Raw genomic sequence first — 17,064 nt, forward strand, 5'->3', positions numbered from 1 at the left:
ACCACAAGGAAGGAGTCAGCAAAGGAAAGAAGAGCTGGGCCATTGCGCCAGTGGCCGCCGTCAAACCTTCGGGAAGTGAGAAATCGAAAACGCCCGTGACGTGCGGCGTTGTCCGATTCCTTCCACTCGGCAGAACCCTAGAGACGAGCCTTTGGCGGGACGGTGAACGACTGTGCTGTGTACGTGCGTGAGTAAGGAGTGTGTAGCTCTGGCCAAACGCTAGCCCCCAAGGGCGCGAGGGCTCCACTGCGCCCAGCTGGAGTTTCGATGGAAACTTTCCCTCAGAGGCTCCTCCTCCTTCACCTTGGAAACCGGCGCGGGCCGTGCGGCGCGGCGCTGCCTGAGTCCCCCGCGCACCTGGCGGCGGCGTGGCCCAGCGGCAGGGGCGGGGCCGGTGGCGGCGGGGGCGGGGCCGGGGCGGGGCCGGGGCGCGCTCCCGGAGGCCTCCTGGCAGGTTGGGCCCCACCCCTGCCCCTGCCCCGCCCCGGTCCCGGCTCCCGCCTCCGCCCCTCCCGCGCTCACGAGGGAGAGGCGGGGGGCAGCCCGGGACCCACGCGGCTCAGCCAGCGGCTGACGCACCTTTGAAAAGTTTCGTTCCGACCTTCTCACGACCTACATTCTTCCCGGGCACTCCTGAGTTTGAGCCGGGCCCGGAGGACCTGGGCCAAGACTTTCGAGCGGCGGCCGCCCGCAGGGCGAGGAGCCGGCCTGGCTTTCCTCACGGGGTACCGCGCAGGCGTCCCCGGGACCGCAGCGCAAACTTTCTGGACTGTCTGAGGACACTTGTCCAGCGAGCCCCACTGCTCAGGGAGGAGGAGCCACGGCCGGGAACAGGTAGGTGCTGTGCTGGCCGGAGAATTGCGCTTGAGGGATTCTTTTATTTTAGAGGGTTGAAGGAGGAGGGAGAGCCGTATTGTCCCTTCTCTGCGTCCGCCAGCTGGGTAGGGGTTGCGGGCATTGGGCTGGGGGAGCAGGCATTGGGCTGGGGGCCGGCTGGGGATGTTCCAAACGAGGTCGCTGCGTCGGGCGGGGGCGCAGTGGGGAGGAGGTGACTCCTAGGGTTTCGGGCTCCGGGACAGGGCGTTACGCGGTGACTGACCCTGGGATAGAGAGAGCCAGCTTGTTTTGACGAAGGAAGATGTCATCAGGGCCCTCCATCCCATTCCTTGGTCCCTGGGTCCTCTGGGAGGCACAGGAAAAGGCAAAGAGATGTGGAGTTCAGGTTTCCCCTGTAAATCTACTTGCTTACACAGGAGACAGAGGCGGTGCCTCTCTGAGGTTTGCAGCCCTTTCCTGGTGTAAGGACTTACTTGTTGGGTAGCTGTTGCTCAATTTCGTAAATTCTCTGATGAAACTGCGTTCAAGTCGTGGTTATTATTGATAGTGTGTGTGTATTTGTGTTTCCTCTAGCTCGACAAAGGTCCCTTGTTAACTCCACTTCTGCTAGGGAGTGGGAGGAACTACCTTGCTGTCTTATTTCAGGCCTGGTCAGAGCGAGGTGTTGGTGTAGGCGGCGGTAGCCTTGTTGGCTTGGGACTTTGGGAATCACATGAGCAGGTCTAGTGAATTAGCCCAGTTGTGTCCCAGCCTCCTGGACCCACCTGTTCACAGCAGATCTAGCTTCCACTATTCAGCAGATGCTGCAGCCCCAGCCATCCAGGTACAGGGAAACCCCCCTGAAGGGAAAGAGCCAAATATTGAGAAGGAGAGACAGCTCTCAGGAGGAGGAGTAAACAATGCCTACCAATTGTTGCTTCCCTATAGATTGGGCTTGCTCCCTTGGCTTCTCTGGAAGGGCTGTGCTATCAAATTCATCTCATTAGGAAGTCAGCTGCTCCCTGCTAATAGCCATAGCAGCCCTGATGAAATTATATAGGTCATTGAAAAATAATTCCTGCTTAATCACCTTTATCCTGTTGATTAATGAGAGGAAAGATTTCCTCTCCTTAATGTATCATGCCTGCTTGTCAGGGTCACCTGCCTGACCTCAAGTTCACTTGTACACCTGGCACTAGGCAGGATGCCGTCCCCGAAGCTGTCCACATGTAGTGAACCACAGCTGAAGTCCACGTTTGGAGAACTTCAAAGGTCTTCTTTGGACTGAAATTGAGCAGGAGATTTAGTCCATAAATTTACTCTTTAATACAGCATACTTGTTGGCTTTAGGTAACTTTTCGCATAATTAAAGGTTGATATCTTTTTAGCTCCAGTTAATCCCTTTCCACAGAGCTCATAAGAATTACGTCCATGCCTGTCTTGAAATAAATTAGATTTGGGGTCCTATTTATCATTTGTCCTATAGGACAAGGAACAGGATTAAACTGTGTGGAGTGACTGGAAAGGGTCGGAGAAACTGGACATCACTGAAGTGGATTCAGAGAGTGATTGAGAGTGGTCTAAAAATTTAGGTCCAACTGCCCAGCTACCTTTTTTCTTGGCTCTCATATAGAGACATTATGTAGGACTTTTAATGGAGGACTTGAAGACTAGAAATAAAAGGAGTGTTTTATTTTTACATTGTCAGAGCAATGCATTGCTGGACAGTTCTGTACTCTGCTCATGTGGAGACAGGATGACAGGACTATATATGAATATGTACATATATGTGTATGTATAAGTGTGTGTACACACATATAACATATAATCTGTATAGCCTTGACATCTCAACAGTATAGCTGTACAATAAAATGGAAGTAACCTCCATTAAATTTGGGAGAGAAATCTTGGGAAGTGGCATAGGTGAATAAATACCTTGATAGATTGAATAAGGAATTTTGGCAATGTCTAAAATTGAAAAACTCTGTAAATAGCAGTATAAGTGCATGATTTACAAATATAGAAGTAATTACCAGAAGAAATAGCTAAAAGAGTTGAAGGACCTTCTTTTGGGGAATTAAACTCAGGGGTGAGGAGGAGCCAGGCAGGAATCTGCTGTTTTTGGCTATGTACCTTATAATATTAGATAATATTTTGTACTGTATATGTATTACTTTATTTTAGTAATACATATGTATTACTTTATTTTACTTTATTTTTTGAGGCAGAGTCTTGCTCTGTTGCCCAGGCTGGAGTGCAGTGGCACAACCTTAGCTCACTGCAACCTCCGCCTCCTGGGTTCAAGCCATTCTCCTGCCTCAGCCTCCCGAGTAGCTGGGACTATAGGCACACACCACCATGCTTGGCTAATTTTTGTATTTTTAGTGGAGATAGGGTTTCACCATGTTGGCCAGGCGGGTCTCAAATTCCTGGCCTCAAGGGATCTGCCTGACTCAGTCTCCCAAAGTGCTGGGATTACAGACGTGAGCCACCACGCCTGGCCTCATATGTATTACTTTATTTTTATTTTTATTTATTTTTATTTTTTTTTTTGAGACGGAGTCTCGCTCTGTCACCCAGGCTGGAGTGCAGTGGCGCGATCTCGGCTCACTGCAAGCTCCGCCTCCCGGGTTCACGCCGTTCTCCTGCCTCAGCCTCTCCGAGTAGCTGGGACTACAGGTGCCCGCCACCACGCCCGGCTAATTTTTTGTATTTTTCGTAGAGACAGGGTTTCACCGTGGTCTCGATCTCCTGACCTCATGATCCGCCCGCCTTGGCCTCCCAAAGTGCTGGGATTACAAGCATGAGCCACCGCGCCCGGCCATGTATTACTTTAAAAAAAGCCCTTTGGTAAGGATGGAGCGAAGGTCTTCCGTCAGAATTTTAGAGCCAAAATTATTTATTCCCAGTTCTTCCATTTTACAGGTGAGGAAATTGAGGTATAGGAGTTTAAATGTTTTGCTCATGGTCACATAACTGTAGAGACAAACCTCTCGCAGACAAGGTCACAGCCTTTCCCAGGCAGGTAGAAAGTTTTACCTTGCTAGTGATTCTTCAATTTCCTTTCTAGGCAATTTTTCGCCTTCTATCTAGTTAGTTTTTTTTTTTTTTTTTTTTTTTGAGACGGAATCTGGCTCTGTCATCCAGGCTGGAGTGCAGTGGTGCAATCTCGGCTCACTGCACCCTCCGCCTTCCGGGTCCAAGTGATTCTTTTGCCTTAGCCTCCCAAGTAGCTGGGACTACAGGCATGTGCCACCACGCCCAGCTAAGTTTTGTATTTTTTTAGTAGAGATGGGATTTCACCATGTTGGCCAGGCTGGTCTCGAACTCCTGACCTTGGGTAATCCGCCCACCTCGGCCTCCCAAAGTGCTGGGATTACAGGTGTGAGCCACTGTGTCTGGCCTCTATCTAGTTTTTACAATCTTTGAACAGGTTACTGGACTATAGATTCAAAAGTATTTTTATCTAATTCCTTAAATTTCCATTTTGAAAATGCTTCAAATGGTTTTAAAGTCTGCAGAATCTGTACCTTTTTGTTGTTAATTCTGTAATTACTGTTAACTTAGAAGTAGAGATGTGCGGTTTGTCTGCAATGTTTAGAAGCTAGCATTCTTGCCCAGTTGAATTTGACAAATACTGGAATTTGGGCTAAACTTTTGTTCTCAGAAGGCATTAGTAAGGGGAGATGCTAAGGGGACTTTTCCAGTATCTATGTGTTGTGCTTAATTTTAAAGTTCTGAGAGTGAGGATACTACTGCCTTCTAAAAGAGAGGTAGAGACAAATGATATTTGAGAGCTATTATAGAAAGTTAACACCCTTAAGTTTATCCTTTTCTTTATAAATATGATTTTCTCCTACTTCCTTTCCAATTGTATCACTAACTTAAATGAGACTTAATTTTCTTATTATATACATAATACATATTATTCAAATTCTGAACAATATGGAAATATATAATGTTTAAAGTACACTGTAATCTTGTATTCTGGAGAAACTGCTATAAATAGGTATATTTCCCTTCATTTTTTCCTCTATTTAAAAATGTTTATTATTAACATGGTTGTTAATAACTACTGGGGTAATCCTATGCAACTTTCAACTTGGTTTTTATTTTTGACTCAATAATATACCTTGAAAATGTTTTTATGACCATACATGCAGATCATTCTCATTTTGTTTTTTTTTTTACTGGCTGTATAATAATGCATTGAATAGATATAACATAGTTTTTTTTTTTTTTGAGATGGAGTCTTGCTCTGTCACCCAGGCTGGAGTGCGGTCGTGCAATGTCAGCTCACTGCAACCTCTGCCTCCCAGGTTCAAGCAATTCTCCTGCTTCAGCCTCCTGAGTAGCTGGGACTACAGGTGTGCGTCACCATGCCTAGCTAATTCTTGTATTTTTAGGAGAGCCAGGGTTTGGCCAGTTTGGTCTCGAACTCCTGACCTCAGGTGATCCACCTGCCTTGGCCTCCCAAAGTGCTGGGATTACAGGCGTGAGCCACCACGCCTGGCCCTGTAACATGGTTTATTTAAACAGTTTCCTTTCGTTGGGAATTTGGGTTGTTTTCCATTTTTCTGTATTGAGAAGAGTGCTTCAGAGAACATCCTTGAAAGTGTATCATTGTACACTTGTGTTTTCTGTAGGAAAGGTTTGTGAGTCACTGTTATGAAAATGTTAAATTTAATTTACATTTCTTCTAGTAGTATCCCTTCATTTTTAGTTATATGAACATATTCTTTCTTTCTGAATGCACAAGACTAAAGACAGAAATTATTAATAGATGACCAGCCACTGAAATAAGAGGTCATAACAGCAAAAGGTGCTGAGCTTTTAGGTAGGGTTCACCTCATTTCCTCACATTTCAGGTTCTTTTTGGTTTTAATGTTTTCCCCAAGAGAAGATACTAATTGGTAACAGCTATAAAAATACTCTGCAGCTGTTGGTTGAGCTGCTAATTAGCTTTTATGGAGCATAGTGGTTTTTTTTTTTTTTTTTTTTTTAACATTTTCCTAAGAACATTATTTTAGGACATGCCATTAAGGAGTTCAGAAAATCCACTAGGTTTTGCAGAATGCAGAGTGTATTTTAGCTCTTCTCCTTAAATTGTTAAAGTTTACCTCTGTTGAAATATTGGTCACGGGTCCACTTTAGGATCTTTTGGCTTGTGGAAAGTTCTAGGAACTGATTTCCCTCTGTGGAAAATGTGGAATAAGATACTTTGGCTAAATTTCATGACTCAGGCTCATTGAGGTGGGAACATTTCAGGAATTCCTGTGGCAACATTTTTATTGACCGTCTAAAAGAGTTGATTAATATTTTTATTTAGTCCAAGCTTTTTTTCATAACCATTTCATTAGAGGAGTGTGTCTTACTCCTCAAAATGAATATCTTCTATTTTGTTTGTGTTCATGGAACTTTTATTTGGATTCCATTCATTTTAGGTTGATTTTCTTTATAATGTACTAGAATGAGTATGGAAAAATATGTTTACAAATATAATTTCTATATACACATACACACCACCTATATTTATATATGCACATATGTATTGTACACATTTGTATATTTATGCCTAAGTATATAATGATATAAGGAATGTTTTAAAAGTATGATCTTCATCAGGTCATTTAATAGAAAACTTCGTACATCCTCAAAATAAGGATGTCTCCATATTTATTTATTAGAAAAGATGTCTCTTGATTTTCTTGGTATAAAAATTTTTCTTAATAAAATAAGAATTTCTTAGGACATGGGAAACTTATAGTTTGTATATATTCGTATTCTGATCTTTTGTGTGGGAAAATACAACATGTCTAATGTATTATCCTTTTTTTTTGAAACAGGGTCTCACTCTGTCACCCAGGCTGGAGTGCACTAGTGCAGTTTGGGCTCACTGCAGCCTCAACTTCCTAGGCTCAAGCGAATCTCCCACCTCAGCCTCCTGAGTATCTGGGACTACAGGTGCGTGCCACCATGCCTGGCTAATTTTTGTATTTTTTTGTAGAGACAAGGTTTTGGCATGTTGCCCAGGCTGGTCTTAAACTCCTGAGCCCAAGAGATCCCCCTATCTTGGCCTCCCAAAGTGCTAGTGTTACCAGTGGAGGGTGTCCAGGTTCTTGGTGCTTTGAACAAAGAATGAGACTAAATGCACAAACAAAGCAAGGAAACAATGAAGCAACAAAGGCAGAGATTTATTGAAAGCGAAAGCATACTTCACAGGGTGGGAGCAGGCCGGAGCAAACAGCTCACGGGCCTGGTTTCAGAATTTTCTGGGATTTCAATGCCCTCTAGAGGCTTCCCATTGGTTACTTGGTATACACCCTATGTAAATGAAGTAGTGGCTCAAGATCTGTCTGATTGGTTGCAGAAAGCGACCAAGCACCAAGCAGAGGCTAAAGTGAAGTTACAGAGTTACACCCTATGCAAACATCTGATTGGTTGTGGAAAGTGACCAATCAGAGGCTGAAGTGAAGTTACAAAATTATATTTCTATGCAAAGGAAGACTTGGCTTGTGACCAGCCTGATTGGTTTCAGGAGGGGACCAATCCGAGGTACTTTCAGATTTTTATCTGTCATGCGGAACAAGGAGATGGGGGTTGCAAAGGGAATAGCCTCTGGTCCTTTTGTTACTTGGGTGTGGAAAGTTGGGGTTTTCCTTTTGATTTAGTTCTAGGAAGTCAGCATGAATCAGCCTTAGGTTCCCTGCCTCCAGACCCTATTCTTCTGCCTCAGTAGGATTACAGGTGTGAACCACCACACCTGACCATGTATTAGTCTTGATTACTGCTTATTCTGTAACACTAAGTCACTATTTGATAAGTTGAATTTTTAAATCTCTCTAATTTGTGTCTACTATAAAACATTTGTACTTTTGGCTTATTTTAAGCAAGATGTTGTAGTTTAACTGCTTTTAAAAAATCTGCCAGGCCCAATGGCTCACCCCTGTAATCCTGGGCATTTTGGGAGGCAGAGCTAGGAAGATTGCTTGAGGCCAGAAGTTTGACACCAGCCTGAGCAACATAGCGAGACCCATCTTAACAACAACAACAACAACAAATTAGGTGGTGTGATGTCACGCCCCAGGAGTCCCAGCTACTTGGGAGGCTGAGGTGGGAGGATCACTTCAGCTCAGGAGTTTGAGGCTGCAGTGACATGGATGATGTCACTGCATTCCAGCCTCGGTGACAGAGTAGGAACCTGTCTCTAAAAAAAAAAAAAAAAACAAGAGAAACTCTGACAACAGGATACTCATTGACTTTGATCTGTTTCGGGAAACACCAACTGACTTGATATTTACCTACCGATTGTATTAAAAACTTAATGGTTAATGTTAATTTCTTATCAGCTTGATTAAGTTTGACCTCTGAATTTTCTCCTTGTACTTCTCCACTGTATTTAGGACCTTGCGTGTCCTATTTGAAAAGTACACCCCGGAGTTGCTATAGATAGTAAGAACCAGCTTGCAACAGTTGGAGACTGTTTTTTTTTGTCCTTAAAGTAATTCCACCTCTTGATTATGTCTTAGGATTGGCTTCACAGAGAAGTGGTCATTCCTTCACAGTGAATCACAAAATGAGTAGGTTTGACAGGATTTCCTGACTCAGTCTGGCTAATTCAACCTGTTGTTCTGAGTTTCTGTCAATATTGGCATGCCAGGAGCACACTCTTGATTTGGTTGTCTTGGCTATACAGATAATTCCTAAATCCATACCCTCATTGCTGACCTTTGGATCCTATGTTTCTAACCAGTTCCTGCTGATAGGTCTATGTTTAGATCCTGACATCAAAGTAAACTATAAGGAGATGAGAGTAACTCTGCATCTTAATTGCCTACCAGGGCACCTTATATTGAATAGAATCCTATAAATGTTTGTTGTTAATGATCTGCCTTTTATTATTATATGGCCAATTATAATATTTTTCATTTTGTTCCTGTTTCCAGTTTTTCTTGCTCTAATCTATTTTCATTCCATAGTCAATTGATTTTCCAAACTATAGCTGTGCTCATATCACCTATCATGGTCTCTGTTGACTACTGGGTAATGATTCAACTCAAGGTGTGATGGTTAATCAATTTTATGTATCAACTTGCCTGGGCCACAGGGTGTCCAGGTATTTAGTTAAACATTCTGGGTATGTCTGTGAGAGGATTTCTGGATGAGATTAATATTAGAATTGGTAAACTCAGTAAAGCAGACTGCCCTCCCCAATGTGGATGGGCCTTATTCAGTCTATTGAAGGCTTCAATAGTACAAAAAGACTGAGTAAGGGAGAATTCACTCTCCTCTCTTTCTCTCTGTTTGACTGTTTTCAACCTGGGACATCGGTCTCCTCCTGCCTTTAGATTCAGACTCAAACTATAACTTATGTTACTGTCTCTCCTGGGTCTCCAGCTTGCTGACTGCAGATCTTGAGACTTCTTGGCCTCTATAATTGCATAAGCCACTTCCTTATAATAAGTCTCTTTATAAACACACACATACATCTCCTACTGGTTCTGTTTCTCTGGAGAACCCTTGGCTGATTCTTAGGGCATTTATGATCTGGTGCTCTGTGTAAATCCTTTGCTTTGACTGCCATGCTGGTCTGTTCCTCATTCTTGAACACACCCTAACACTTCCTTTTCCCCCATCTTTGTTGAGACCAGTCCTTCCTCTTTCCAGTTATTTTAGTGATGTGCATTCTTCCAAGCCTAGTTCAGAGCTATGTCCTCCATAAAATCTTTCTTGGCTGTCTTTTCCTGTAGTAATTTCCTGGCACCTGAATCTCCATACTGAAATTTTAGGAATTTAGTCATTTGCTGCCATCCAGTGTTTTCTTTTATACATTTGTCCTTCTTCCCAATTAGATTATAAACTCCTTTAGGACTGGAGCCTAACTCTGTATTTCCACATCCCTCCACTGTTCCTGGTGTTGCCTTTCTTTTGCTTAGTAGGTTGCCAGTGAGTGGTTACTGATATTTTTAAAGCACTAAGATCAACCTAGGGAAGGAAAGACAAATGAGGGGCTTGCATGCCTGCAGTGCCCCATCTTGAGCCCATGGCAGAAATGTCTAATTAATTCCCCACAGGACCCAGAGCTCTCTCAATGCAGTGCTCCAGAGAGGCCTTGCCAGTTGTTTGAGGTTGTTACTAGAAGCGAAACTTTTATATCATCCTTGACCTAGAGCCAACTTTTCTAAGAAAAAAAATTGAGTCGTATTTAAAGTCCTCTTGAGTTTGTCCTTTCCCAAGGGACTGATTTGCAACGATTTTTGCTGTCATCTGTTTTTCTTTGTCCCTTGTAGTTCCCTTTGTTCTGCCTCTGACTAAGTCATTTTATATCTTTTTATATATTCTGTGTAGCACATTTGGGTCAATAATTTTGAACAGTGGTGAAGGAGATCAATATGGAAAATGAGCTATGTGTTCCTAGGAAATTTGGAGTTGTCAAATTTTACACAAATTTCATATAAGCACAATGTGACTCTTCTTGTTTTTCCTGCAATTGAATGTAATTTTTGAGGGACACCATTTGAAATCTGACCTCATTCTCCTCTTTGGCTAGTCTTCTAAGCTCAAAGTATTGCAAATCCTCTGTAGTTTTCATCCCCCCTTACTCTGCTCTCCTGTACTTGTCTTTTAACATATTTTAGTTTACTTATGTCTTTTTAAAATTAAAAAAAATTTTTTCAATGGTTCCCTGGTTGGTTAGTGTCTTTTGTTTATTAACTCTTTCCCCACATAAGAATGTAAAGCTTTGTGATATTTGATAGTCTTGGCTATATATCCCAATACATAGACCAGTGCATATCATTCAATAAATATTTGTTGAATTGAGTTGGGGTTTGCTAACCTGGAACCCTTCCCTGCCCGGAATCTCTTTGTTAATTGAGGCTTTCTGTTGCATCCTCTGGGACCTCTCTTACTTTTTTTCTTCTTGTTGCTGAAGACCCCTCTATCTAGACCTAGCTAGTTCCTTCAAACCATACAACTATCTCCTTCCTAGGTCTGTGCCTTTGTAATAGCCACACCAATAACAGAAGTGGCAGTTTCCTTGGCAGTTCATGGTTTGCAAAGCACTTTCACGTATATGATCTCATTTGAGGTATTCTTGAGTCTTGACAGTGATGGTACTCTTTAGGGCCTGCCTTTTACCAAAGTATGCAAGTTAGCAAAATCTTGTTCTACTAGGGGATGCAACCATTTTTAACGATGTTCCAGGCCTATTTTTTCCTTGGCTGCACTGTTGTCAAATTATATATAAGGGGTATGCTGCTTTGACAAAGTCTTCTGGCCACTAGGAACATTCATTATATTCCTCGAAGAGTGCTTGTATGGTAATAAGATCCTCAAGTAAAGTGACGAAAATGGGAAAGAAAAAAAAAAGGAAGCAGTTGACCATTAACAAAGAGAGAGAGATAGAGTCTTGCTCCATTGTGCAGGCTGGAGTGCAGTGGTGCAAGCTCAGCCCACTGCAACCTCTGTCTCCTGGGTTCACAGGATTCTTGTGCCTCAACCTCCTGAGTAGCTGGGACTATAGGCACAAGCCACCACGCCCAGCTACTTTTAATATTTCTTTTTAGTAGAGACGGGGTTTTGCCATGTTGACCAGGCTGGTCTCAAACTCCTGGCCTCAAGTGATTCGCCTGCCTCGGCCTCCCAAAGTGTTGGGATTACAGGCGTGAGCCACTCACTGCGCCTGGCCTGAGACACTTTTCAATGGAGGTGCTTCACTAGGTCCTGAAAAACTGGTTGCCCCAAAGTTAATTTGATATCAGGAGCTCCATGTAGACCTGCCCAGCTGGAATTGGAGATACAAGCGTGGAATTGAGAAGGCTGATCTGAATGATGCTGATCATGTAGAGATCAGAGCTGGTGACTTTTAGGTTCTCTGCCAGTGAATCGCCATCACTGTCTTTCTAGCCCCTCTCTTTCTAAGCTATTAATATGAAGAGGGAATCATTTCCTTCCTAAAGGCCTTCTGTTCTTGCTTTCTAGCCATGGAAGTGATCAATAACTATTAGTGTCTAATGATGACACAGGAATATTCCTCTGAGCAATTGGAGAGCTGTAGGCATGTCACCCATTGACAGGTGTTCACAAATCTCTTTTTGCTGTTTTGAAATATCACTGCCAGGGGAGTTGTACACAACTTGTTCTGACAGAGTAGTCTTAAATATTCATTCCTTTTACCCATTGCTTTAAGAGAAATGCCAGCATTTAGTCTTCAGGCTGCCAGTAGTAATTTTGGAGAAATTGTATTATAACTTTGTCAAGATACTGATTTTTATATAGCTCATTTATTTATATATTAATATATTAATTTTACTATTTTTAATTATAGAAGAACACACACTTTGAGGTTAGTGGAAATTTAGGGGTTACATGGAGGTCTTTGATCAATTATGCTCTCAAGTTAAATTAGCAAGTGTTTAACATTGTGTGAGGCTGTATGTGCCTAGTGGAAAGAGAATGCAATTTGGGTGCAAATATGTTTCAAATCTCTGATCTACCAATTGGTAAATATGTGACCTTGCACAAATTACTTTTCTTTGATTAACCTTAGCTTCCCATCTATAAATAGAGATAATAATGCCCATACAGGGAGTTTCTATGAGGGTTAAATAAGATAACACATGCAAAGTACTTAACATGGAATTAATAATCAATACATGGTAATTGCTACCTATGCACTGAAGCTGTATTAGCACTCTTCTAGGGACTGTGGGGGAGGTTTAAAATGTGTGCAACATGTATGTCTGCAAAGCCACAAAAGATAGTGACAAATGTGTACCTGACACACAGAAAATCAGGACAGTATATAATAAAGTGTTAATTGTACAGAAAGGAAGTTCAAGAAACTGGAAAGGTAGAAGTCACTGTGGTCAAAGTCTTCAGGAACCATTATGGGGGTTGTGTTGCAATTCCTTTGGTCACAAATTATATAAATCTAAATTGTACAGAAGGGGGATTTATTGGCTTACATGGCTAAAGTGTGGGAGAAGTGAGGTAGTTTTCAGGGAAGCCAGAACAGGGAACTCCACACCACCTACACTTTCTGTCTTATATCTCTGTGCCTCTTTTTTTGTGTCAGTTTTCTCCACGTCTTGGCGTGTGGCTGCAGCAAGCCAGAGATCACCCAGAAAGAATGTCTGACCTTCCTTCCTTCATTTAAATTCTCAAAATCCCAGGAATGGTTCTGGTTGGCCTAGCTTGTGAGATGTCCCCATCCTTTTGGCCAGGGACGTAGATTACCAGGTAACTGGCAGCCCCATCTAGAATTACATAGTTGGGCTGGGAAAGAGGAACATTTTGTTTTAAAAAGGATTCTACCATTCTTAGAAAAAAGGAGGGGTGCTGGAAGGCAAGAGCAGGAGGTGTTGTTTACTCCTGAGGGGGAAGAGGACGGCTTGAGCTGGCTGTGGGGAGAAAGGCAGGACCTTAGAGCAGTGAACCAAAAGCATGGAATCTAGAATGAGAAGATGGTTTGTGTTAGTGAAATGGGATAAGGTAGACTCAGAGTGGATGCTTTGAAGTAGTTGGTTTAGGAGTTTGGACCCATCTGATAGGGCATAAACCCTAAGGACTACATCAGATCGACATAGTCATATTGGATCTTTTAAAAATAGATTTCATATTATATGCCAAGTATTTAAATCGGTAACTTGAGAATCAACTTGAGTGCAGTTGAGAAGTTACACTCATTGATTGTAGACAAGGTGATCTTTGTAGTCAAGAGGCTACCCATCCTGGTACTATCTTAAAAACCAGATTCTATCAAGCATTTGTCTTATCTTTCCTGTAAAAAAAAAAAGTTGTATTTCAGAATAACCAAATAGATGACTCAGATAAAATCTTGCTTTTAAAAAAAATTCCAGTTAATAAACGCAAAATGAGTGATACAAATAAAATACGACCATTTTGTACCTCCAATGAAATAATAGATTTAGAGAATGGACATCAGTAGCTGCTAAAATTATTAAGTCAAAGGTTGATGGGGAACTTTATAGCTGATGGATTGGACTAATAAGCCCTGAACCTACTGGTCAATCTTATCATTACAAAAGAGAAAGAGATAGTTGTTAATACCTCTTAATTAGATACAATAGGTTCTGTATAGGAAATACACAGAACCATCTGTGAAGTTTCTTGCCAGAAAGCTGAACATGATTCTGATCAAGACTTTAGATCTCACTACTCGTTTATAAGAAGCACAGGAAAAGGAGGACCATGTCAAACCATACCATAAAGATGTAATCAGCCAAATTCAGAGTGTAGAAATTTCTACAGGACAAATTGCTCAGTTTTTTTAATAAATAAATGACAAGAAAAACAAAGAGGGAAGAGGAACTATTATTAACAGACTTAAGAGACATATTAACCATGTTTGGATCTTGATTTAGATAAATCAACCCTAAAGTTATATATTATAAATATAAAATCATGAATAATATGAGAAATTTAAACTCTGGATGGTAGATAAATTAAGGGACTATTTTTTGTTAAGGAAATAATAATGGCATTATTTTAAAAAGAGTTCTTATTTCTTAAAGATTCACATAGGCTTTTTTTAGATTATATGATACTGTATTAGTTTCTTACAGCTGCTATCACACAAATTATGTGGATTAGAAAAATAATAATTTATTCTGTCATAGTTTTGGAGGCCAGAAGTCTAAAATCAAGGTATAGGCAGACCTCATTTCCTCCAAAGACTCTAGGGGAGAATCCTTGCCTTTTCCAACTTCTGGTGGTTGTCCTTGGCTTGTGGCTTCATCTCTCTGCTCTGTCTTTGCATCATTCTCCTCTACATGTGTCCCTGTCTAATTTCTTTCTGCCTTGCTCTTACAAGGATACAGGCGTGCTCGCTTCAGCAACACATATACTAAAATTGGAGGGACATGTTATTGCATCTAGGGCCTGCCTGGATAATCCAAGATAAACTCTTCCCCGGAATCCTTAATTTAGTCTCATCTTTTGCCATACAAGGTAATAGTCACAGGTTCTGGGGATTAGGAAGTGAATATCTCTTTGGGAGGTACTTTTTTTTTCTGCCTATCTTTAATATGATACATGAGATTTGCTTTTAAAAAAACAAGCGGGGCGAAGAGAGGAAATGGAAGATTATAGTTGGCTGAATCAAAATTGGCAATCCATTCATTGTTAACTCTGAGCTGGGTGATGGCAGTTCATTGTATGAGTCTCTACTTTGTATATGTTTGAAAATTTCCATAATAAAAAACAACAAAAAAGGTAAACTCTCACACCAAGATTCTTTAGTAATCACTTCCTCTCAGAACCTAGACAATACTATATTAACATTGATAAATGCAACGCTTAATTTTTTTTTTCTGTTCATAAAAATTAGGTATGAGACTTCAGATATCCTGGCTAATCCTTCCACTTCTTACCACCATTTCAGACATATTTCTTCGTGCTTCTCAAGAAAAGTAAAGGGTGAATGAAAATCTCTTCACTTGAAATTCAGAAATTATAAAATGACCTGAGGCTTAAATAGGATAATCAATTTTTCTTCTTACTGAACTGTTGGTGAATGAATGAAGTGGCGTGGTTGTATCTGAAGACTCATTGGCAAAGTAACTTATCATAATATCTTGTCAGGCAGACAAAATCAAGAAAGGGCCAACATTTTTATTATAGGGAGCGCCCCATCTTTCAGCTGTTGTAATTTAATCATAAAATGTCCTAGTGAGCTGCAACTTGGCATACAGAGAGCACTTCCTGGCATAGGCTGGTGGTAATATTTTCCTGTGAATTTTGTTTAGGTAGCCTTATGGTGTTATAAGTCTTAAGATTTTAATTCCTAAACCTAAATAATTATTGTATCTTTCTTTAAAAACCAAAAATAATGAGAGTTTTTGTGATTTCCCCTCCTCACCCCTGTGCTGGAAAGGTTTCAAGGTACATTTAAAATATAATCACAGAAAGCAGAGCACAGCATTTTTTTTTAAAGAGCTATTGTGTTATATCAGAAGTGTAATATTTCTTAAAACACACATGCCCAATTCATGCTTCAGCATATGTGTTATAAATGATGGTGACTATCAAGATCCTGTTATAGGCTATTCAAGTTACTTCACATAAACTTTAGTACCTTAATGACTTTTTTCTTTAAGGAAAGAAAACAATTTGTATGCAGGATCTCTGTTTAAATAATGCTTAGGTTGTGACTTAGATCACCAAAAGCAACATGTTTAAAAGTGCACTTAGCCTTTAGAAGTCAGTTTATTGACTTATTATGGTTTTATATTTTTCATCAGTGATTTTTATATTGAGTTTGTTTCTTTCCAAATCAAAAGCTTCATTTTGTAGGAGTGATATAAACTGTAGTTGCAAAAGCTTAAAATTAGACTGTCTTTTTTTAGCTCATGGAATTAGAATTTAGATGGGACATTTGTTGTTGATATATGAGACTAGTAAAACCCAGCTCCTTCTTTATGTTTGTGCTGAGCTGTGGTACAAATTGTTCTCTATAAGTCAGACACAAAAACATGTGGGCAAGTCAGTATAAAATTAGACTTTTTGTGGTATATGTGTTCATACAATCTGTAAGGCTGACTACATTTTGTACTTTAAAATTTGAATTTGAATTTTTTTGCCCTCTCAACCCCATTTTCCTAATTCTGAGAAGGACCAGGAAGAGAACATTTTGAACTTCTTACTACATTGTCATGACATTGTAACCCAGACTTATGGGTAAGCTATATTTTCTGGAGGATGTGAACTACAGATAGCATGTCATGGTAATACAGATATAAAATGACTTTTCCATGTGAGTAAAATCATTGGTGAAGGAATAGATCTAAATCATTGCAAGCCTCTTGGGTATTCTAGTTGCTTACTAAATGGTTTATTATGAAACTCGATGGTGATTATTAAATTTCTGAGCTATGCCATCCTTTTAGAGTTATAAAATCACCCAATTTATATACCCTATAATAAAGGAGAAATGATGTATGGAAATAATCAAGATAGTGGTTTGTATTTCACTTGATATAGTATCATGATAATCTGTTTTGCATTTTATAGTATATGCTTTTGTGCAAAGAAGTAATGTTTATTCAGGAATATTTCCGAACGTTTATGTTGTTTTATTGCCCAGGTATAACGCAATTTTTCAGGAACACACATTTTTACATAAAATGAGATACGTCTTGAGTTTCATTTTTTGCTTTGCTGCTTTTTCATTTTTATCAAAAATATGCCATAGAAATACCATAAATATGATGCGGAAGGCTGATT

At 40.7% G+C, this 17,064-nt stretch overlaps 1 protein-coding gene across 1 annotated transcript in view; it reads left to right on the forward strand.

The window, feature by feature from the left end:
- Positions 1–547: 547 nt before the first annotated feature.
- FAM160A1 (family with sequence similarity 160 member A1) overlaps positions 548–17,064 on the forward strand; it is a 263,019-nt gene continuing 246,502 nt past the window's right edge. Inside the window, exon 1 of the mRNA XM_030816237.1 lies at positions 548–834. The gene's annotated coding sequence lies outside the window, so the exon portion shown is untranslated. The remainder of the gene's footprint in view (positions 835–17,064) is intronic.

Source organism: Nomascus leucogenys, chromosome 7b, assembly GCF_006542625.1.
Source record: "Nomascus leucogenys isolate Asia chromosome 7b, Asia_NLE_v1, whole genome shotgun sequence".
NCBI lineage: Eukaryota > Metazoa > Chordata > Mammalia > Primates > Hylobatidae > Nomascus > Nomascus leucogenys.